Source organism: Lacerta agilis, chromosome 10 (assembly GCF_009819535.1).
Source record: "Lacerta agilis isolate rLacAgi1 chromosome 10, rLacAgi1.pri, whole genome shotgun sequence".
In the NCBI taxonomy this organism is placed as follows: Eukaryota; Metazoa; Chordata; class Lepidosauria; order Squamata; family Lacertidae; genus Lacerta; species Lacerta agilis.
The window spans coordinates 50900524-50925407 of record NC_046321.1 but is presented as its reverse complement, the minus strand read 5'-3'; the positions used below and the strand labels follow the sequence as shown (position 1 = coordinate 50925407).

The following is a 24884-nucleotide window of genomic DNA, read 5'->3' as shown; positions in this document are numbered from 1 at the left end:
GTATTGTTTTGTTTTATAATGTTCAAAAGTGTACTTTACTGTACACTGCTAAGTGGTTGTAAACTGCTTTGAAAAAAGCTTGTCTTGAAAAGCAGTATACAGACTTATTAAAAAAAGAAAAATATTTTGTGACTTAAGTTTTCATCTGAGTAATATTGTGGGAAGGAAATGAAACGCACATGCACACACACATTAACAGTGACGAAGTCTGCATGCACACGAAAGTTCATACCAAGAACAAACTTAGTTGGGTCTCTAAGGTGCTACTGGAAGGAATTTTTTATTTTTTATTTGGTTTTACTGAGGACTGTCATCTTCCACCCACCACAACCACCTTCCCATCCATATTGCTTGGAATGATGCTACATCTTTATGTTGCACTAGCTGGCCCGACCACGCCTTGCTGTGGCTCTTCCCCCCCTCCCTGTTCTCACCTGGTTTCCCACAGCTTATCCCCATGAACTTCCATGTGCCCCATTTCAGTCTCTCTCTTCCCCCCCCCCCCGTTTTCACCTGGTTTCCCACACGTTATCCCGATTAACTTTAGCCTGACTCCTCTCAGTCTTTCCGTCCCGTTTTTGCCTGGTTTCCCACAGCTTATCCTGATGAACTTCTGCGTGCCTCCTCTCAGCCCCCCCCCCGTTTTCGTCTTCCTCCCACTCATGCGGCGTGATTTGTTCCCCTACCCCGTACTCTCCTCCATGGTCACTCCAAAACTGTGTTGCTCTCCTACCTTCCTTCTCTCCGGTTCCCTCCCACCCCCAGTTTCGCCTGGCTCTCCACAGGTTGTTCTGTTGAACTCCTGCACTGTGATTTGTTCCATCACCTCCGCACTCTCATGTCTGTTGCTCACTGTTTTAAAATGGGAATTGGCTGAGCCTGAAGCAAGGAGTTGTTATGGTGGTGGTAGCAAAAGGTTGATTCGGCCCCTCCCCCGCCAACAGCCTATTGGCTGAGGTGACCTCAAGTTCTGCTCCCCCTCCCACCCTCTTCAGAAGTCTGTTGTTGTAAAGCGTGTGTTCCTTTGACATCCACTGGAGTGCGCTGGGGTTTTTTTTTTGCACAAATTCACGGATTTACCTGGGAAAGATGCGATATTTTTGCAATCTAGGTACCTAAGAACCTTCCCATATGGCCAAGGAATGTTGTGTCAAAATTTGAAGGCAACCGGTCAAGCGGTTACAGAGCAAGGCCTTCGCATCCGTGAACCCATCTTGAACATTTTTGTATATATAGATTATTCTGGGACATGTAGGTTTTATGGAAGGATTGCCATTGAAATACTGTGTGTCTATGGAACCATGAGAAAGCTGCATAAACCATTAGCTCTGTATCCCTCCCTAGAGAAACTTATTTCCCCCTTCTTAATAAAAGACCACACCTAACATAGTGCAGGAGACATTCCAAGCATCTCAAAAGGCAAAAGAGACCTGCAGGGCTTTTTTTAGCTGGAACTAGACAGAACTCGGTTTTGACACCTCTCAGGTGGGCACCATTGCCATTATAAGAGAACAAGGGAGGAGTTCCTGGTGACTTCCGGCACCTACGTCTTTTTTTTTTCTTTTTTTTTAGAAAAATAACACCAGCAGACCTTACTGATTATTTTAGACTGAAAGATCAGGGTGACCTGTGGACAATATGGCATCCAGGCTTCAGAAAAACCTGTGGAGATCCTAAATTGATAGCGCAATTTCAACTCTTTGGAAAGCAGCTCACCAACACGTGAAAAAATCTTCTTAACCCCTTAGAACACTGGCAGGGAACCTTCAACCTTGCAGGTGTAATTAGGCACCCCAGACCTTCTTAATTTGGTCTGCAATGTCATTTTGGGGAAACTCTAGCCACCTGTTAGCCACCTGACATATGAGGTGGAGGTCTCTTACCTCCTATCTTAGCTAACATAACAGGTATATTGCAATTTGGAATCAACTACCTGGAAGAAGGATCTTGCCACCCAGTTCTGAGTGTAAATGTTTCCCACATAGTCTTCTAATTTGCTCTTCCTGTTGACTTTGCCTCACTACTGCCGATTCCAATGTGGAAAACATAAAAAACCAAAGTAACTGAACAGTCTGGTCCTGAGGCAGAAAGGGAAACACCGGGGAAGGGAAGTAACAGTTGAACATGAAGTGAGAGGGGCTTGTAGCTGCAGAAGGGGGAGAGAGATCAATTGCTTGAAGCACTATTAGAAAAGATCAAAGATAAGAAGGAAGAGCTAGGAATGAATAATAAACTGTAGTAGTAAGAGTAGACATAGTATGTTTGTTGGATATTTTAATGCTTCAAGGGAAGAAAGTCCATTTTTAAGCAAGTACTTTTCTCAGACATCATATAAAAAAAACACCACTGTTGTGCCTCTGTTCTCAGATTATCCGTAGCAGCACAAAGGAGGATACTCTTGGTCAGAATATCTTAATTCCTTTTGTTTTACACTAAGTGTTGCAATGGGGTTAGCTATATTGTCATGTTGGCAAAGATATGACATGTTGCTATATTTTTACATACTGTAAAGGTAAAGGTACCCCTGACCGTTAGGTCCATTCACGGATAACTCGGGGTTGTGGTGCTCATCTTGCTCTATAGGCCGAGGGAGCTGGCGTTTGTCCACAGACAGCTTCCAGATCATGTGGCCAGCATGACTAAGCCGCTTCTGGCGAACCAGAGCAGCGCACGGAAACGCCGTTTACCTTCCCGCCGGAGCGGTACCTATTTATCTACTTGCACTTTCAAATTGCTAGGTGAGCAGGAGCTGGGACTGAGCAACGGGAGCTCACCCCGTCGCGGGGATTCGAACCGCCGACCTTCTGATCTGCAAGCCCTAGGCTCTGTGGTTTAGACCACAGTGCCACCTGCGTCCTTTTACATACTGTACATTAAAATACAAAGGTTCTCACTAGTATACATGCAAAGATTAGTATTATTGACATTTTTATGCTCTCGTTTTAGCAATGCAATATATACAGAATAAACAGCAGGTCACTATGAATACTGGGCTGTAATTTCATTGAGCGAGTTCTACTCAGGACATATGGGATGCGGATGGTGCTGTGGTCTAAACCACAGAGCCTAGGGCTTGCCAATCAGAAGGTCGGCAGTTCAAATCCCTGCGATGGGGTGAGCTCCCGTTGCTCAGTCTCAGCTCCTGCCAACCTAGCATTTCGAAAGCACGTCAAAGTGCAAGTAGATAAATAGGTACCGCTCCGACGGGAAGGTAAACAGCATTTCTGTGCACTGCTCTGGTTCGCCAGAAGTGGCTTAGTCATGCTGGCCACATGACCCGGAAGCTGTACGCCAGCTCCCTCGGCCAGTAAAGCGAGATGAGTGCCGCAACCCCAGAGTTGGACATGACTGGACCTAAGGGTCAGGGGTCCCTTTACCTTTACCCTTTACTCAGGACATAATCCATAGTAGCAAAGGTCTTGGTTTTATAGTCACTGTAAAACAGGGATGGGAGACCTGTTTTCTTCCAGTTGATGTCGGAGTAAAATTCCCAGCATTTCTAGCCAACATGCCCATTGGTTAGGAATGATGGGCATTTTAGAGGTCTAAAGGTTCCCTATCCCTATTTTAAGATAAGGTACCATGTGAAACAGCTTAATACTGAGTCAGACCCCAGTGACTGGTAGGGTCTCAAACAGAGGTCTCTCCCCCCCCCCGCCTGCTAACTGATCTTTTCCATTGGAGGTGCCACAGATTGAACTTTGTACCATCTTAATGCAAAGCATATTCTCTACCACTGATCTATGACTTCTCCCCAGCTTCAGGATTAACAAAAAACAAAAAACAAAAACTTTAGGACTAATCTCCCTTTAAAAAAACAAATAAACAACCCCAAAGTGCTAATTTATCTCCCATCCTTGTTCTTATTTCAGAACAGACTTTGTACAAATTTCCTTAAATCTTTTCCACTCACACTGCACTCTTGGGTTTCAGGTTCTGCCATTTTAATGTGCTTCTAATAAGAGCAGAAACTGCCTTTTCACAGCCACATTATCTCCTTCATTTCTAATTGGCTGCACCTTTTTGTCTATGAAAGTGAAATTAAGCTGGGTACAACTGATGTGCTTCTAGTTCATGCTTGTAATTTAAAAAAAAATGTGTGGCTAATTGTTTAATACAAGTTAATTTGCTTTGCATAGATTGGTCATTTTAGTTATTTGCTTGGTAACTGAAGAAGAATGCTTACAAGTGTGTTTTCCATTATCAAGTATCTTTATCCATTTATATCAGGCTTCACAGGAGATTTCTAGTATTTAGACTTTACTCAGTGCTACTTTAAAGAAGAACCAACATATTGACGGACGCTCATTCTACTCCATACCAATACCATTGCTGCTAAAGAAGGATGGACATTTCCATCGCAATGTACTGCTGCAAGGAAGACTGGAGTATGTAAGGAAAAGCAGCTGCTGCTGCTGCTGCCCTCCCCTGCACATTAGCTGTTAGGTGAGGAAGCTGAGCAGCATAAACAAAGCCCTGCTGTGCTTCCAGTCTCTTCAGGGCTTCTTCTGCCCTCATTGACATCCTTATCAGGCTCCAGGGAGGATCTCCTCACAAGCCACAAGGACTCTCCAGTTCTCTCCCACCACTTCTGGGTTTGAATTGAATTATTTAACTATTTCCCAGCACCACATGTATATGTAGTCACGCGTGAATGGGGGGACCCCTGTATAATCAAACGAATGAAATTTAGCAATGCTGCCACTTATGTGAGCTGACCTTTCGTTAGGTATTTTAAGAAACAACCCCTCGATAATAATACACAACTGCTAAGTCTTAGCAAGCCATGTACAGGATTTTTGGTTTAACTAGAGAAGTATTGTTTAATTAAGATGTTTGCATTAAAATCAAAATTTAGTCAAAGCATATTCTTTATCACCTGGGGGATGTGGGGTGGGATGGGGTAGGTTACAAACTGAAGTAATTAAAACTAATGGAAATGTGGAAAAGTACTGCATAAATATTAAACACAAGTATGTGTTAATATTCAGGACAGCCATTTTCTGTGTTGGGGCAAAGAATAAGATGTACCATAAGAATGTGGAATAGTGGATTTCAATTTAGAACAGCAGGGGAAAATATTTAAAGGACTTAACACATGGCTGGCAGTGAATAAGTATTTAAAGTTAGGACTATATATACATATACATTTCACAGTGTAAAACAGCAGCTACTTCCACATTTTAATTTCAGTGAAATCATAAGATGTAATAAAAAAACTTAAACCAATGTTCTTTGCTTAGAAATAAACAAAGTAATTCCAAACTCACATGAAATATCTACATGAGGCATTTTGTGAGCAGGATAAACTTTCCCTTCTTTGAATGTTTAAAGCTCTCCTTCAAGCTCTTACTAAATCTATTGATCTGTGAAACACAGTGCACTCCAGGGAGGCAATTCACTTGACGTTATATATCAAATGATGAGATGAATAATGATCATACCGTTTGGTAATTAACCGTCTTACAAACCTTTTAACTGACTGAACGTCAGAAAGGTCAAATGAGGTCAATCCTGCTTTTTTAAAAAAAAAACTTGTCTTACATTAACCACAGAAAATAATCACTTTTAGAACAGCAATAATATAAATGTATCTGGATGCAAATATTTAGAGACACATTCCTCCTTTTTTCTATTCCTGCAGAACAATTGTATAATTCATGCAAACTCGACTTCTTTCATCACTATTACGCTATTAATTGTTATGCCTTTGGAGAAGTAGCTGCTTCTAGATGTAGGGCATGCAACTCACACTCTCCTTAGAAATGAGCAACTCACAATGAATGTAAACCGTATCAATGAGCAAGCAATTTAACTAAGGTTGCAATACAGTTACAGTGCAGAGCCAAGAATGTGCATCTTTTACAGAGAATTATTACAGCCCATTCGGTATTTTAGAAACCCACTTTCAATATTTGTCTTCTCAATATCTAAAGTTTAGCAAAGTATAGTTATTTGTGCAGGGACTGGGGTTTGTAATCTATCAAGATGTTAATAGGTTAGCCTTTGGGACAGCAAACTCTAAAATAAATCATATTTAAAAGGGAAGAAAACTGCCAATTTTCAAAAGGGTGCACTGTACACATTCATAAATGTGTCTTTTCAAATTAGAAACTTTGGCAGATAGTCATAATGACTTTTAAAATGAGCCACATGTCTGCGCACACCCACACACACCCTTGCACTGTATTGATAATGAAACATATGCTGAACATTACATCTACTTTTGTTTTCTCAAAAGTTATAATTTCTTGAATCCATGTATTGGTGCCAAGTACGTCCAAGCTTTTCTTGGATGAAAAAACAAAGGTTGACCTGTAATTCTCAGAGTGACCAACAAACGTTTTTCATGGCTCAGCACCAGGAAGGGAATATTGTAATGGCATAGTATGACGAACAGCATCCCTTCCCTCTTTGTGTTCTATGGGTGTGGTTTTATGTGAAGAGGGATAACAGCTTTTCCATCAGTTCAGAATCCCAACTGTAGCTGTGTGCAAATAAAATATATTACTTGTAGCAGACTATTACAGTGCTGCAAGGCTTCAGGGATAAGGGAAGTGGAAGAGAGTTCACAACCGGTCACGTAAATGGACAGTTAACAGGCTAATAATAAAAGAAAGAGGGGGAATGCCCACATCTCCAGAAAACAATTTTCCTATACAAGTAACATACCGGTAGGTGGGCCCTGTGGCATAAGGAGAACATATAAACTGTAACCCCCCCCCCAAAAAAAAATCAAGTTTGGGAGCAAAGGACAAAGTGTGTGGAAATGCACATGCCATGGAAAAGCATGAAAAGGCATCACTCACACTGAGCTGCATATCTTGTGACTCATGAAGCCAAATACAGGCAACAATTCACATTATGTCCCACTAAACATCCTGTTTTTGCTGTCACCCAAGGACGGTAAAAAACAGGGGCGGGGGGCTGTCAAATAGAATTCATGACTGGTGGGTGAAGTCAGTTTGGCTGATCATAAGTTGTACAGGCTGAAAGAGGTTAAAAAGAAAAGGAAGGATAGGGGGGAATTTGGCTGGAATTGGTGCAAAAAATTATCAGTTCAGATAAACTGCTATTTATCTCAGCCCCACTCACCTCACAGAGTGTATGTTGTGGGGGAGGAAGGGAAAGGAGAATGTTAGCGACTTTGAGACTCCTTCGCGTATTGATAAAGCGGGATATCAAATCCAAACTCTTCTTCTTCTTCTATAGTTAAAATTATTTGCCAGCAATGATTACTTGTTTCTCTTTAAATGCAGCTCATTACAATTTTCAAACAGCAATTCAGTTTTATTCAAATGAAATGCAATTAAACATACAGGTTTCCTATGCCCGTCATCTCTACCTACAGAACACACAATAAACTGTATTATGAATGTGCTGATAAATAGATGGCTAGCAATCTATGTGCTGAAATCTCATACAACAGTTGACAAAGCGGTGTTCTTTTTCATAAAGTTATTAAAAAGTAAGTTTAAAAAGACTTGATAATAATATTTAAGCCTTGTTAACAGCTTTTCAACTTTACCATTTGGGGGTATATTTACAGGTACTTTTAAGATCACACACAATGAAAACAACTTTTTTCCTTGATATGCTGTGAATAGAAAGTATTCCCGTCTGCTTCAATGCTTTGCTTTTTTCCACAGGCTTAAACCTGTCAAATTATTCCATTTGATTTCAGAGAATTCTCATATGGCAATCAATTTTATTTACTTTATCTTCAATAAAATGGTTCAGTGAACATTAGCAACTATGAGACACAAGTTTCAATCAGTCCTCTGGTAAAGGCGTCAATCTACATTAGACCTGCTGTGGTGTGAGTTGCACTGAGAACACTAGAGTAAGACAAGGCAGAAGTGAATAAGCAAGTAAGGCAGAGTGAAGTAGCAGTGGAGGGGGAAAAGAAAATTCACCCTTGACACTACAGTATGCTTAAACAACATAGGTGCCTAATTCAACACAAAAGTATCTTCCTAATGAAGTTGACAGCTTAGAATGTGCTCTAAGCTCCAGTTCAATTCAGACATCATCCCAAACCATGGTGAAGAAAATTTAACTGCAGTTTAATGTAATCTCAAAATTGTCAGAACCATGGTTTCCGATTGTGAGCAAGCCTGAATCAGAACCGTGGTCTGAAGCAATTTGCAAACCATGGTTGTTGTTGTTGTTGTTGTTGTTGTTGTTGTTGTTGTTGTTGTTGTTTTATTTGTACCCCGCCCATCTGGCTGGGTCCCCCCAGCCACTCTGGGAGGCTTCCAACAAATATTAAATACATTAAAATGTCACAGATTAAAAACTTCCCTAAACAGGGCTGCCTTCAGGTATTTTCTGAATGTCAAGTAGTTGCTTATCTCTTTGACCTCTGATGGGAGGGTGTTCCACAGGACGGGTGCCACTACCGAGAAGGCCCTCTGCCTCGTTCCCTGTAGCTTTGCTTCTCGCAGTGCTAATCTGGTGTGGTATCTAAGTTAACAAACCACTGTTACGGCCAGCTGCTGTTTCAGAGACTACTGCATCTAGAGAGACTGGCATGTTCAGCAGAAAGAGAATTAAAGTAGATCATCAGCTCTAAACTCTGGTTCATGTGAGGAAGGTCTCTGATTTCGATTCCAAACTAGGGCTTGGCATGATGCCTGAGTTTAACCTCCAGTTTACTCTACGTAACAACTACGCACAGTGGTACCTCAGGTTACAGATGCTTCAGGTTAAGAACTTTGCTTCAGGATAAGAACAGAAATCGTGCTCTGGCAGCACAGCAGGAGGCCCCATTAGCTAAAGTGGTGCTTCAGGTTAAGAACAGTTTCAGGTTAAGAATGGACCTCCAGAACGAATTAAGTTCTTAACCCGAGGTACAGAGATAGACCAGTGTTTTCAAGATTTAAAATTCATTTAAAATTCAAGTCAACTGAAGATTATGGAGTTTTCACCTCTACTACTTGTGCCTCAATGCTAGGCTATAATGCCTTCTCTTCTATAAAGTTTTCAAACAGTAACTGAAACAGCAGCAGTTTTTAGTATCTTTAAAAAGACCTGTTGTAGATTTCAAAATAGCTACTGTTAATAGCCACTACATGCAAAACAATCAAATGTGTTTGAGAAACAACTCTTTTTGGAAGATGATATCATTATGGACTAATTCCAAGAAATGTCGGGTATCACTTGGATATACCGTGAAAATGTCTCCCAAAGCATAAACTTTGTAGTAAGTGATGCAAGTTCATCTCTGATATGGGCTGTAAAAAAGAAGAAGATTATTGTAATAGTGCTCTTCCCAGCAAATCAGACCATTAAGAATGTACTTAATGTTCACTTCAGTTGAAAAGGAGGCCTGTTAAAATCCATATTTTGCTACTTTGTATAATCATAGGAAAATTTACTACCTAGTAGTTCCAGGCCACAAATTTGATTTTTACAAATGCAAAGTACATTTGACTTTGCAAAAGAAGGGAAAGGACTATGTTCATTTCTAAATTCCATTTAATATGTTTCTATAAGTTCTAATGCGTCTAAGAGTTATAACAGGCTACAATTATCTTGTTAGAGTGATTCAAATGTGTCATAAAATTGGTTGGTTCCCCACAGAGCTCAAGACAATGAACACACTTTTTTTTTACAAATATCAACATAAATAAGTACTGATTGATATACATATATTATAATTTCTTTTATTATTCATCCTTTCCCACCCACTGCTATCATATCATTTACTTTCTAGCCAGGAATGTGAAAACTTCTAGAATATAGCTCATGCCACTCCATTAATTCTTTGGTAATACAGCTCATGCAGGCCTAACAGAACACACTTTTCACACGTCTAACTCACTTACCCGTAATTTCCAATAAGACAATTATTCCCTAGCACACATGTTATACACCTGTGTAAGATGCCTACATCACATGTGCATAGTGACATTTCTTTATTAGATTTGTATCTTGTCTTTCTACTTTCGTGCTCGAGGCATCCAAACTATCAAAAACTACATAAATCAATTATAATAATCATTCAACACAAAGTAACAATGAGAAAAATCTACCCAATCATAATAATCTGATAGAAAATTGAGGGTTGAGCCATCTATCTGCTGCTCACTTTGTACACAATATTTCAGTAATCATCATGGCATCTTTATGAGACCCAGTTCAGTTTGAAAAAGGTTAAGACGCAGAATTCAGACTTAAGACAATTCTGAATTCTGTATTGCATTGTTACAGAATTTTGAAAAATGGCATGAAAGTCCCCAATTATCTAGTTTCTCTCTTACTAACAGCTTGGAAAGGGATCTATTAGAGTTCAGTCAAAAACCAATTGAAAACTTAAAATGCTATTTTGATCTTTTTGTTACCTCATATGTAAGGTACAAACCTATGTCCAACTCTGATATACAGTCATACCTCGGGTTGCGAATGCTCCGTGTTACATACGTTCGGGTTGAGTACTCCGCAAACCCGTAAGTGTAACACGGAGCGCGGACACTTCTGTGCATGTACTAGTCATAGACAAGTTGCAGGGGAAGTCCTGGGACTGCATGCGCTACTAACCCAGACACAATATCCTGTGAAATGGTCTAATCCCTAGAACCATACACAAAGGAAAAATTTCTCCAAGGATCAACCCATTTTCTTTGCTTTTTATTGTTTGGGGGTATTTAACTCATTACTGTGCCACTCAGGTCATCAACACCATGTTACTACAGAAAAGAATCATAATATTAATTGACACTATATCAATGAATCCTCAATTTCAACCATTTCAACAGTCAAAATGTACTATTAACCTACGCATATACGTGCATATACATACATACATACATGCACACAGGTACAAACACATACAAAATTCTATCTATCTATCTATCTAATCTCCATCACTGCACATATTCACAGATACAGAAGGACAAGTCTCTGCCTTAAGCAATTTATAGTCTAATATAGGGGAAACAGAGGAAGGGAAAGGGAAAGAAGGAAGCATAGGATCTTAGAGTTGGAAGGGACCCCAAGGGTCATCTAGTCCAACCCTCTGCAATGCAGGAATCTCAGCTAAAGCAGTATATTGTTGTTTTAGTTGTACACGCGTAGGCCTATATAAAGGCTAAGTAACAATACAGGGAGGAAACAAGGAAATATAATAGACTTCAAAGAAGTAAGAGGACGTATTCACAAATGTGTTTTGTAAGTACAGTGGTACCTCGGGTTACGAACTTAATTTGTTCTGGAGGTCCGTTCTTAACCCGAAACCGTTCTTAACCTGAGGCGCGCTTTTGCTAATGGGGCGTCCTGCTGCTACTGTGCCACCAGGACACGATTTCTGTTCTCATCCTGGGGCAAAGTTCGCAACTATTTCCGGGTTAGTGGAGTTTGTAACCCAAAGTGTTTGTAACCCAAGGTACCACTGTATAAGGAGATTCTGCTGGATCTGGGAGCAACAGTACCCAAATTTAGGATTTCAGGAGAAATGTCGCGTGATCAAACCAATGAGAAATATGACTTGATTCAGCCGTGATCGTATAGTGGTTAGTACTCTGCGTTGTGAGAAATATGACTTGATTCTGGAAGAGAAATCTGGATAGATGTGAAGGATCACAGTGAGTTCCCAGCAAGAAGACTCAAGTATTCAAAATGGGAGGTGGCATGGATGTCAGTTTGTTGGCTAAGGAGCTAGAGAGAAGACCTGCATTTTTGCAATGTTATAAAAAAGGAATATGATACGCCTTGACAGCATACTGATTACAGGGGACAAAGGAGAGGAATCAAATATAAAGCCTTTTCAGCAGGGTGGACAGTGCTTCATGGGACAGTGCACCCTCTGTGTGCACAGTAGAATCTTGTGCATAGATCTCCTCTGTAGCGCTATACACATACCTGCACATAAGCTACAATTTGCTTTTTACTTTTAAATCAGGTTTAAGAAATTGGCACCAATCTTCTGAAAAGGAAACCCAGAAAAATAACACACTTTTTCTGGGTTTGAAGATTCCCATTCAAAGTTCATTGCTCACACAGAGCAGCAGCTGTATCAGAGTCTATGCCTGAAATTTCACATCATGCAAGATTAGGCCAACCCTCTTGGCATAATCTTGAAAGTTCGTGGGCAGGAAAAGAAGGAAGTTATGTGAACAATACTAGTTTTCTTCCTTCTGGCTCAAAACCTGATTACTTATGGTCTCCAGAACCAGCTTTACATAAGAAGCAATGTGCATCACAGAACACAAATCTACATTGGAGTTTGTTTGTTTGTTTAGGGAGAAGAGAGAAGCAAGCACAATTATATGATGGGTAAATGCAATTGACAGTAATGAACTGTACTTACCTTCCTTTTGCAGACTTCAAAAAGCCTTTCTAATTTTCAGCCTTGAATTAGAGTAGTACAGAGCATCAATTCCAGCATTGCAGACCACCTGATAAAAGCCAAATATGACAGCTATAACTTGTGTGTTATCCTGACTGGTGAGATATATTTCCGTTTCACTTTATGATGTATTTACCAGCATCGCCACCAAACCATCTAGTGAACAATAACTGTCATTCATCATAGTGTTATGGGGAAAGGGTTAGGCTGAATGCCTGCGCCCCCTTCCAATTATTGGAATAGCCAAGCTAGCTTCCTGGTGAGGTGAGGTGTCATTAAGCAGAACAAAGGAAAGGGCTCTATGCAAGACAGCAAATGGGTGGAGCTGCCTCCTTAGAAAAACAAAGCTAGAGTTGAGAGCAGAGAGTTGGAGTGATGTGAGCTAAAAGCAAAGCAACAAGATGGGAACCAAGAGAGTCAGAGTGATGCTTTATTTCTGTTTAAATCCCAAGTTGCAGCTGTGGGAGAAACAAAGCCCTCATGGGGTATTAATGCTATGAAACCCTCCATCGTAGGTAGGCTCAGGTTGGATATATGTGTAAATATACCATACATCATAAAGGCACCACAGTCTCTGCTGTGCCTCCTTCTGAAGGAAACATATACTTTGGGTAAGCACCTGGAACCCCTGGAATCTCACATTGCCAGTAGACAGGGGTGTTGTGCAATAAAATCTAACTTCCTAATACTCACTATGGAGCAAATGCCTGGAAATCACTCCTCCATTTAGTACCTTTTCCCAATGTAGACATGAAACATGTGATGATGGTAGATGAGTGGTAGATCAGGGATATGGATTGCTCCCTAAGATCCCTGACTGTAAATCTACCTACTCCAATTGAGAGCAAATCTCCAAAAACTTAGGCAGAGGCATTTGCCAGCCCTGCCACTTGATAACCATTTTGACTTGATATGCTGTTGACTGGGTCTGGAGTCTTCTCCATGCAGGAGTCCAATGTGCAATGAACTTAAGGGCACAATATTTATGAGAAGGTTGCAAAAGGTCACACTTGCTAAAAGCAGAATTTGATTGGCATAATTACAAAATGCCTTCAAACAACCCAGGGCCACAGGGACCCTGCCACAAGGTGTCTAAAGGAAAAATCAAACCAAAGGAGGAGTAATTGTGTAGCTGAATTGCTTAAGCTACAGAATTACAGATGCATTTGTAACACATACTACTGCTATTCCTTTCATATCTGTTTGTTTTATAGAAAACCACCGCGGAGAGCTATTTGTGCTCCTAATGTCACAATATTCACAATCACCTCATTTGGAATATGAATTTGTCCAGTTGAAAATGTTCAGCTGTATTATGAGTTGGGAATCACTTATCCTCCAAAATTCTTTGCCTGCTCAGAATGCAAAATGAGAAGATGTAAGATTCTGTTGCTTTGTAGGCGCATAGATAAAAGTTATTTAATATTTGTTCCTTATATTCAGTTAAGCTCTGTTCACTGATATGAACTACATAACCAGAGCACCTGATTAAGAAGTCTCCACTTTGTGGGGAGACACACTGCCCAGGCTAGCACCCCAGGGAGGTCACTTCAGTGCTGCAAATGCAGCAGTTTGACTTCACCCCCAGAGGTGCACTCAGTTCTCTCTCAGGGCAGGTGCATGCCAACAAACTTTGGGCAATATCAACCGTTGTCCTCTATCCTCATCGAAATCCCTCTCGTGTTCCTGGAGGTGTTTGTTCTGGTGGTAGGAAAGGGCAAATATCCAAGTAACTGTCCTCTATCAGTGGCATTGAGAAGTACTGTCCCAGGGAACAATATGATATGACATACGCTCATGGCATTGTGAGTATACTTATACCAACATTTCAACCCTGAAGTTAAGGAGAGACAAACTTTTCCTGTAACTTCTCAAGAAGGGCTGCATATGTTGAGCCAATTCCTAATTCACCTTAGGGGAGCTCACTCAATACAAAGTAGGATCAAAAGATTTACCTCTCCCTTTATTCCACTACCCAGGAAACTAAAACAAAAATGGTTAAACTATTAACAACTAATAAAAATGGTTATCCATTTTAACCCACACACAGCATAACTCCAGAAGTCTCCTAAAATAGAGAATGGGGACAATTATACTCAAGACAATTATACTAGTTTTAATTCAAGCTATTGTGAATTAAGAATGAAATTGTGTGTAAAATTTCCCACTACAATCCAGCACTTCCTCTTTAGTTATGTAACCCTTCTGTAAGGAAATATTGAGAGACCCTTAACTACAGCAGCACTACTGGATACCATTATAATTAACAAGGACATGCAAAAAATAAATTAACAGTTATGTTTTATAATCATGTGAAAGTGAAATGAGCTCATGAAGAGGTCCAAGTACTTACTGTGATCTCATTAGCCAAATTTTACATGCTATTTTATATCACTACTTATGCTGCTAGAGTATTAATTTGCCAGTGTGTTCCGTATATTCATGAAAGCATATTTTAAATATCAAGTAATGAAGCATAAGAACTATTTGGCAACATCGTGACTTAAAACTGTACCTATAAAAAGAGACTTTTTTGTATGTTCCCAACATCCCCATTTCAAAAGTTGGCCTTTCCTTTTGATTTAGATATGAATTTGAATAAAGGAAAGGTGTTTTCAGCCTACCAAAAATTACGTGATTCTATTCTGGAAAACTATCTTCTTAAGGGAAAATTAAGAAGTGTCGCATATATTTGGATTGATGTCACATATTGTTAAGAAAATACTGTTGCACGCCAGCCCTATCTCCGAGTGGTGTGAGATTCCAGGCGCTTACCAAGGGTTTGGTTTCCATGGAATGAGGGACAGCAGAGACTGTGGTGTCGCTATGATATATGGTTTATGTACACATATACAGGCACCCCACCCCCATTTACGCGTGTTCTACTTGTGCGTGACTGCTTTTACACAGATCACCACAAAATCAATCAATCAATTGAAATGGAGCACGCGGGGTTCCGGACTGCTGCCTAAAGGTCACTGGGGAGTGCTACCCAGTGTATCCCAAGCCTTCCCTCACTCAGGGCTGCTGCCTGGAAGTCACTCTTTGCCACTAGCCCACCACAATGGGAGTGATTGGAAGGAAGGCTTGGGGCAGTGGCCCCAAGTGACTTCCAGGCAGCAGCCCCAGCAGCACACGTGAGTCAGTTTCTCAATCTCTCTCTCCATTCTATGCACGTCCTCCCTATTAAAGTGGGGTGCTCTCCACCTTACACAATTTCAGTTATATGCACAGTGGCCCAGAACATTAACCCCTTCATAAGTGGGGGGGGCATCTCAAAGGAGACATGAATACCACCAAGTCCCAGTAAATGCCAACAGTCGCATCTCTACTAGTCGCACTGTATACATGCCCCAGAAACAACTGCCACAGAAAGTTACCTGGGCAGACAACACAGACCTCCTCTATTAGTAGACTGATAAGACACTGATTAAAAAACAATACTTAGGTGGTTCTAGAGGAAGAAATATTACTGCTACCAGGGCCATCTTAAAGGGATCAGCCGCCGTGGCGCAACGATCGCTCGGCGCCCACGGCGTGCCGCCTCTCTGCCCACCTCCCTCCCGCGCTGGCCGCCCCTCGGTGGGCGAGCGGGGGATGAGGGGCGTGGCACTGGAGTGGTGCAGGGCTTTGCACGCCCTTCCCAGCGCTCCAGCTGGGGCTCCGGAGGGCGGGCGGCTTGGAGCTCGCCCGTCGGCGCGTGAGCGCCCGCCTGCCCGTGGGGGCGGGGGCGGGTTGGGGAGGGGGCGCCCGGTATGCCGGCGGGCTCGCGGGGGGGGCGCCCGGTATGCCGGCGGGCTCGCGGGGGCCCTGACTGCTAGTCAATAAAACAGACACTTAAAACATTTTTTATGCTCCCTGGAAAGAACATTAAAACTGAGGTAGCCACTGTGTTATTGAAATCACTATTAAGACAGGATGGGCATTCCCTGACCAACTAGCAGATATGGATATGTGCCACTCTACTTTCCCTTTCCCATGATTCATATAATATGCAATTTCAACAGGACCAAACCTAACACATCAACATTTTATCCAATATTAGGCATGACTAAAAAAAGTGATTAGATAGTATCTCTAACTAAAACTACAGCATTCACAGTCCTCAATGAAAAGTACTACAGTTGTGCTTCCCTTCTCCATTAATTTCTCTTTTAAAGAGATCACAGAACCAAGCTCTCCAATTTTACATAATTTCATGGTTCAAAACTAAAACTCCAAAAATATTAACCACCCACAGAGATCACCTTAACATGCTTTTGCTGCAGAAAATAGAACATTATACTAACTACTGAACCCTGAAGCATATTCAAAACATCACATCCTATTTGTAAAATACACAAAGAAAATTGGGTAAGTAAGAATATTTTTAAAGTATTATGTTATTCTCATATTTTTCCTGTATAAAATTAGAAGGTTTTGCCCACGCACATATTTTTCTAACAAGGTCAAATTATGCATGTGATGCATGTATTTGCGAACTAAAGTTTGCCTTGTTTTCACTCAGAGATGCATATGAACCTGTATGAATACACCTGTATATCTGCACATGTGTTTATGCATTTCAGAAGACTGGAAATAACAAAAACAAAAACAAGGTTTATCAATCTGTTCTCATACAACATAGCTAATACAAGCTAATCTTAAAGGATCTCCAAATAATTATTACTACTTTAAAAATACAGTATTTCCCCCATTCATCTGAATTGTACATTGCTTGGTTATGTAGAGGCAACCCCAGACATGGAGCTGAAAAGTCATAACACAGGCCAGCACTTCACTCAAATATGGAAGATTAGAGACCTGGCCAAAAGTGTTTGGTAGTGGCCTTTCTATCCTTCTATCCTTCCTTCTCTTTTCTTTTTTAACAAAGGGTCTTACCATTGCCTCCTTTAGGCTCACTAAAACAGTGGCCATCTCTTAAATAAAAGTTAGTCACACACACACACACACACACACACACACACCCTTACCCATTCAACCACTCCACCCTTAGGAGCCAAGAAATGGATAAAGCCAAGGAAGGGAAAGGGTCAGGGCATACAAGTAGTTGGTGTCATTCCATCGAAGTTCATATTCATATCCTCCACAAGAACAAACTGAAATGGTGCTATAATGACCGTCACCACTGCCATCATATTCCCTCCTTACATTTCACAGAATCTGATGGATTATTTATAAATCGTAAAAGCCTCCACCATTTTTCCAAGTGAAATTGCTCAATTTAGTAGGGAACATTTTCGAGGAACAGAGGATTAATGCTATCTAATATCTCACATTTAACTGGATGATTTACTTAGATTTATTATTTTGCCTTTTCGTCAGCAGGGGAAACAGATGCACATTCATATTTCAGCTAAACAAAACAGATGGTGACGCTTACTAGATATCTTTAGGACAGTCAGCTCATGAACGTTGCAATTTGTTTACTTAATGTATAGGTGAAACCCGAAAAATTAGAATATCGTGGAAAAGTTCATTTATGTAAGCAACTGTTTTCATTAGCTACTGGAGTTTAATATATGAGATAGACTCATGACATGCAAAGCGAGATATTTGTTATAATTGTGATGATTTTAGCATTCAGCTGATGAAAACCCCAAAGTTGAGATTGTTAATTTGGGGTTCTCATCATCTGTAGGAGGAGACTCTTGAGAGTCCCATGGACTGCAAGAAGATCAAACCTATCCATTCTCAAATAAATCAGCCCTGAGTACTCACAGAAGGAAGATCCTGAAGTTGAGGCTCCAGTACTTTGGCCACCTCATGAGAAGAGAAGACTCCCTAGAAAAGACCCTGATGTTGGGAAAGATGGAGGGCACAAGGAGAAGGGGACGACAGAGGATGAGATGGTTGGACAGTGTTCTCGAAGCTACTAACATGAGTTTGACCAAACTGCGAGAGGCAGTGAAGGATAGGCGTGCCTGGCGTGCTCTGGTCCATGGGGTCACGAAGAGTTGGGCACGACTGAACGACTGAACAACAACAAACATCATCTGTATGCATAATCATCACAATTATAACAAATAAAGGCTTGCCATATCTCACTTTGCATGTCATGAGTCTATCTCATATATTAGTTTCACCTTTTAAGTTGAATTACTGAAAGAAATGAACCCTTCCACGATATTCTAATTTTTTGAGTTTTACCTGTATAACACTGTGACAGAGGTTCCCTGCCCCCATAAGTTGTTAGCAGCTGAGAACTGCTGGTTTTATGTCATGATTTTATCTTGTTGATATTATGTCATGATTAAAATCACTGATTTTAAATCACCTTGATATAAATCATGACTTAAAATTAGCAAGATAAAAGGCCATTTCAATAATGGATGTAAATCAATTTCCCCATTGCTTTCTCCTGTTGATGCCACCCCCTCCTCCTGGTTTCTTCACAAGGGCACAGGCCACAGGCCTCTCAGTACAGATGCTGCCTACCTCTCACTTGTTTTGGGAGAAGTGCATGTAACAGATTCATAGGCAGCATAGAATCCACAGAATGGATGGTAACACATGCAACTGTGGCCACCCCAGTACCTGAGTGGAGCAGCAAACACAGCTGGGTATATTGTTGCTACCCTCACAGTGGGGGAGCACGCCATCAATTCCTCATAGCTCGCCCATCCTCAACCTCTATGCATATGCTGCAGCACAAACCTGACAGCTTTGCTGCTTAAGAACTGAGGTTCAGGTGGGTAGTAGGTACTCAGCCACTGGCCTCCTTCACATACCACCCTTTCACCTTGTTTGCTGAGCAGCATACAGTGGTACCTCGACTTACGAAAGTCGAAGCCGCCATCCTCAGAACGGGGGGGGGGGGGGGAATCGGTAGTCCGAAAAAACCGCATTCAAATTTTTGTAAGTCGAGGTATCGTGCCGCCGCTTTCCCTTCGGAAGTCGAAAATTTCGGAAGCAGCGGCCATTTTTCACTTCCGGAGGTCATTCGGAAGTTGAAAAATGCAGAAGTTGAGGTACCACTTGCTGCTGTCACACTGCCACCTCCTCAATTCCTTGCAACAAGTGTGTTGGAATAAGCGACGGCTTGTTCTGCATAGACAGGGGGAAAGCTTGAGCTGCAAGTGCCCGTGGAAGGGTGGAGGAAGCATGAGTGCACCAGCACTGGCATGATATGCACTGCCAGACCAATCAGCAGCAAACAGCATGCAACCTTTTGAGCATCAGGGGCCATCAGCCAGCGTCCTGCCTTCCTGACCTTACCTATACCAGTCTCAAGTATCCTGTCTCTGCTGTCCTTCTGACCTAGCCCTTTAACCTTTTCACCTCTCCCTTGAAATACTGACATATTATGCATATTTACCTAGGATAATCACTAAACAGAGTAGATCTTACTTCTCCAACTAGAACCATGTCATTGGCTAAGTTATAATTATGCATTTTTAAAGTAGTGTAAAAAAGTCCATGTTTTATTTCAAAGTACATATAATTCATTTTTACCAGTATTTCCATTATTCTCCAGGTTAAAAGAAAAACTACAAATTTCTTGTGCTGATATTAAAGTCCAACTAACCAATTGTCTGCTGAAAGAAACACATTACAGAGACAAGTGACAAGCAACATTTCTACCATTATTCTGCTTTTGGTAATTTTCACACAGTACAAAATTAGATCTGAAAAGAATCTATAGAAAGTCAAACAATTTCAGGTTGACTTATGCCAATGCACCTGGAATGTGCACTGAAAATGATGGAAGTTGGCGGGGAGGGGTCTGGATGTGCACTTTTTAATCTAGACTACGTAGCGAAAAGAAAGCAGAGGCATGTACCATCTCAAAAATAAGGAAACAAGTTTTTCCCCCCTCTTCCCATGACTGTGGTACAACTTTGATCATAAAGGCTGGTACACAAAACCAAGCAGAGGCAATGAAGGCAGGTAGCTTCTCACAGGCCAGTCATTTGGAACATAACTGCAAGCATATATTTTCTAAGTGTTTATTTTAAAAAGGAAGAGAGGAAGAAAGCTTCTGAAAAATACATACATTGGGGAATCTTGAGAGACAAATCAGAATGCTGCTGGGGGGGTCCATGATTCAAGTCAAAAGGCCTTTTTATTTTCTGTATGAGGAGCAAACACAAGAAGCCTACTGATAATGCTCGGCTGAACTGCAACACTTCCAACTCTTGGCAAGTCAATGCTACAGAAATAGGAAGTTCTATTCAAGGTTGCTCCGTTTTTAAAGTACCTAAGTAATTTTTTTAATGCATTTGTAACTATCATAGACTTTCACCCCTTTTCAAATTTGAGTTTGCTATTTGGTCGATTCTGAATTAGGATTGTAAATACTTCACTCCTAAACACCTGGAAGACAGTGCTGCTCACTTCTGAGACATAGCCTTGCCTTGCACATAAATAGCAATATTTGAGTAGTTAAGAATAATGTACAAGGAAACACTATCATAAGGTGCCTTAACTCAGACTCTCCAAGTCCCTATTTCCAGTCCCAGATTTACAGAAGCCATCCCAGTTTCTGATTTGATCCTAAATATCCACTTTTCCTTAGGAACATCCCTGTTTTCATCAGATATGTGGCGAGTATGGAGTTATACGACTCCCCAAGCCAAGGAAATAAGTACCTATACAACCTGTATAAGACATCTGAAAGCAGCCCTGTATACAGAAGCTTTTTTAATGTTTTATTATGTACAAAATGTTTATGAAGGAAAAAAATTAAAAGACAGAATCCCAATGGTATGGTGTCTTGCTGTTGGACTTAGTATTTGCGAAATGTATATACACTACTCATCATATAAAAGAACAGAACAGAACAGTGGTGTTTTAAAACTTGAACACCATCAAAAATATATCAGTATGTATCTTCAACAGTGGCAACTAAACAATGGCATTGAGGTAGCAGGAGGGCACCTCAGTTTCTAAATTCAGGTCTTAGGAAGCTGGGCATGAGGCTAGTGAATAAAGTTTTCCCTTCCTATTTTTAGCGGGGGGGGGGGGGGTTTGCAGAGAGTATTGAGCCGCATCTCATTCTCTAAGATCCTGGGCGCTAGGGCTGTGAATTTGAGTTTCTGTTGGTGCAGTAAAAATTCAACAGGTGGTAGTTGTCAGCCTTTCAAAAAGGGGTACTTGATTGCCTTGGGGATCCCTATCCTGCAATCGGTACATAGATTTGGTCAATTGTTACCACAACAATGGAATAAATGTAAGTTAAGGTTACAGATATTTTTCAATGAATCTGGGGACACTTTTCAACTTCAATGGATTTGTATGGGGACTGATTTGTAAATCCAGGGAATGTCCCCGGGAAACCGGGGACGTCTGGTAACCTTAATTTAAGTTGTCTTAAAAGCAAATAATCAAAGCATACAGTTTATATGTAAATAAGGCTCACACCGGTCAAATAAATTTAATTTGTGTATTCATTTGCCATATGCGAACAATACAGCTTCATTGAAAGCCAAATGTGTAAATCAATTATGTTGTTCTCTATGCTTTTCATCTTCAAAAACATTTATATTTCACTTTAAAATATTAAGTAAATAAACTTCCATTGCTTATTACTCAGGAGACGAGGGAATCTGGCCTTCTTTATGAATTTCCTATCTTTGAATGCCACCACAGCTCTGTAGTTTCACTCCTACTGTGCTAGAAATATAATTTTCAGATAGCCCAGAGGCATTGTAGCACACTCTGTGCTGCCATGAGCAAGACCAATATTTGAGAGCTAACTTAGGACTCCTGCTGCCTGAGCTGGTAGAGAACAAGCATGTGGGAGAAGCGATGAGCTTGTTCTCCTGGGGGTAGGGTGCCAGCTGCACTACTCAGAGAGAGATAGTGTGGAATTAATAGTGGCCTCGTAGGGAAGCTGTACATTTTGCCTTTCAGTGTGAACAACCATGCATTAATGGAACCAGAATGGTGGAATGAGACTTCAGAACTGACAAGAGGAAGAAAAGGAATATTTTCAGGAAAAAAAATAAATGTTTCTTCTTGCAACAATTCGGCTCACGGTAGGTTAAAAGCATGCAATGTAAAGCCTATTTATTATTTATTATAACAGCACATTCCTAGATAAAGGTCAATTCCAAGAACTCCTCACTGAGAAGGATGCAAAGGGGAAAACAAGGATCAATTACATGTAAATTAAAAACTGGCGAAAGTCTATTTAATTTACTGATACGGAAGGCTTTTAAATTTATGTTGAACAGGCACGATATGGATGTGAGCTCTGTCACGCACAGACACAGTTATATAAAAGAGAAGCAAAGTGGCAAATATTGCTGTACAAAATGTTGACCCAAAATTCATTCGGTATCACTAGCGTTCCTGCTGATATCCTTGGGTCACAGTGCAATAGTGAGATAGGTAGGGCTATCAACTCAAGGGCTCCCATGCAACCTCTCCAGACATGAGGAACCCAGAAATCTTCTTCATTTTCTAGAATTCTAGGTGTTTTCTTGAAATCTGCAGCTGAACACAGGTAAGAGCACATATTGTTACAGTAAAGGTTACCAGTGTTTTTTTTCCAATGAATCCGGGGACACTTTAAAATACACATACATAAATACTACACTTTCGGGACATTGATTCTGCAGCGATGGCGGTGTCAGAGGGGCGGCTGCCGCCTTGACCTCAACTGCCACATTTCCCCTTCTTCCGAGGCTTCTATCTCCTTTCTCCATGAGCCTGGGCAGCCCCTGAGTTGTGGGTTCTTCAGTGGTGGTGGTGGTGAAGCAGTGCACAGTGGGTCAGGCATGGAAGGCGGAGCAGGAGGGCTGAGAGCAGCAGCGGTGGCGGCGAGGCTCGGGCAGCGAGATGCCTCCCTTCCCATTGGAGCAGCCCCAATCCCATTCCTACTTGCGTGCAAGCAGGAGGAGGCGGGGATCCCTCAGCTGGAAAGGGAGGCTTTGCGTTGCCTAACTGAGAGATCCCTGCCCCCTCCTGCTTGCACGCAAGCTCTGATAGGCAATGTGAAGCCTGACCTTAACAGCTGAGAGATCCCTGCCCTGCTCCTGCTTGCACGCAAGTAGGAGTTGTGAGGCTGCTCCAATAGGCAGCATGAAGCCTCCCTTCACAGCTTAGTTGCTGGGGTCAGGGAAGGTGAAGGCAGCCCAGAAGCTGCATCTTAGAGCCCCTGCACCACCATCATATGGGGACTTCAGAGCAGCTCCTGAAGCCAGCCAGAGCCAACTGCTCCGGGCTGCTGAGACTCCCACTGCTGCATTTCCCAGGGACATTAGATTAAATCCGGGGACATTCCAAGGATGGAATTTGTCCAGGGACTTATTCGCAAATCTGGGGACTGCCCCTGGGAAACGGTGACGTCTGGTAACCCTATGTTACAGGCCACTTTAATCTCTGCCAAGCGGTGTGAGATTCCAGGGGAAAATGAGGCACAGCAGAGACTATGGTGTCCTAAAGATACATTTTTTTGCACATACACACACTTTATCCTTGATGGAGGGTGTGCAGATTATTACACCCTGTTTTACACCAACAGTGTTTCCTGTTGCTTCTCCCATATCTTCAGCAAGCTTGGGTTCAGAGCAGAAGCAGCAGAAGGTCTCTGGGTACAGCCTCCCTCCCCAGCCCGCATGGAATTTTGCCCACTAGCTGCCTCTTCTTCCCCCAAAAAATTGCCAAAACATTTCTTCCCCTTTTACCATCACCCACTGTAACCCTGGCAAACACCCCCTCTATCCTTGCAGTGCCTTCTGTTTTGTTAATGACTTGCATTGAGTGGTCAATGACTGGCCAATTCAGTCTTTGTATCTTAATGGCTTATCCACGTCTAGCTACCGGTATATCAAGCTGGCATGACTTGTTATCCTAAACTTAATGCAGCAGAAGTTGGCACAATTTTAGTCAAATCTTTATCAATTCTAACTTTCACCAATTTCAGGAATTACGGGCTACTTGCTCCCACAGATTCTGGCACCCAAAACTTGTAACAATATTCATGCATATCAGGTGGCAGTAGTATCAATGAAGAAAGCTTATTTTTCTGCCTCCACTGTGTCCTCAGTGAACTGCCTAGCAGAACTCTTTCAAGCAGCTAGTTAAATCCAATCCATAGTGAAGGCTGCTAACCAGTCAGAAGTTTACTGTGATGGATTGGTGATGCACTTTGATGGCAAAGATGTATGCAAACTAATGGCCAAAAATGAGGCAAGTCCTGTGAAGGAGTTCAAACTATCATCTGATCAAGGTTTGGGTGATCAGTTTCAGTCCTTGCTGCTTGAAGGTGATGGCAAGATGCTTGCAGAACTTAAGCTAACCCAGGGGCGTAGCAAAGGGGGGGCGCCCTGAGTTCCATAATGGAGGGGGTGACAAATTATCAAGGGACTTTTTTATTGGGGGGGGATGCCTGCTCCGAAGGTCTTATCTTACTATACTAGAGATTATATAGCTATATATGAAATTTCATGCATATCGGTTAATATCTTGACCCTCCTCCACCAAAATAGCTGTTCACTTGGCTGTTTTCCTATGTCATGAAGGCTGAAATTTCAGTTCAGAGAACACTTACTGTTCCCAACCCTAACCCTGTGGAAAGCCATCTAAT

General features: G+C 41.5%; 1 protein-coding gene across 5 annotated transcripts in view; it reads right to left on the bottom strand.

The window, feature by feature from the left end:
* FOXP2 (forkhead box P2) overlaps nucleotides 1-24884 on the bottom strand; it is a 334810-nt gene that overhangs the window by 266565 nt on the left and 43361 nt on the right. For all 5 annotated transcript variants that reach the window (XM_033163382.1, XM_033163377.1, XM_033163379.1 and 2 more), the window contains exon 3: nucleotides 12311-12398. The gene's annotated coding sequence lies outside the window, so the exon portion shown is untranslated. The remainder of the gene's footprint in view (nucleotides 1-12310; nucleotides 12399-24884) is intronic.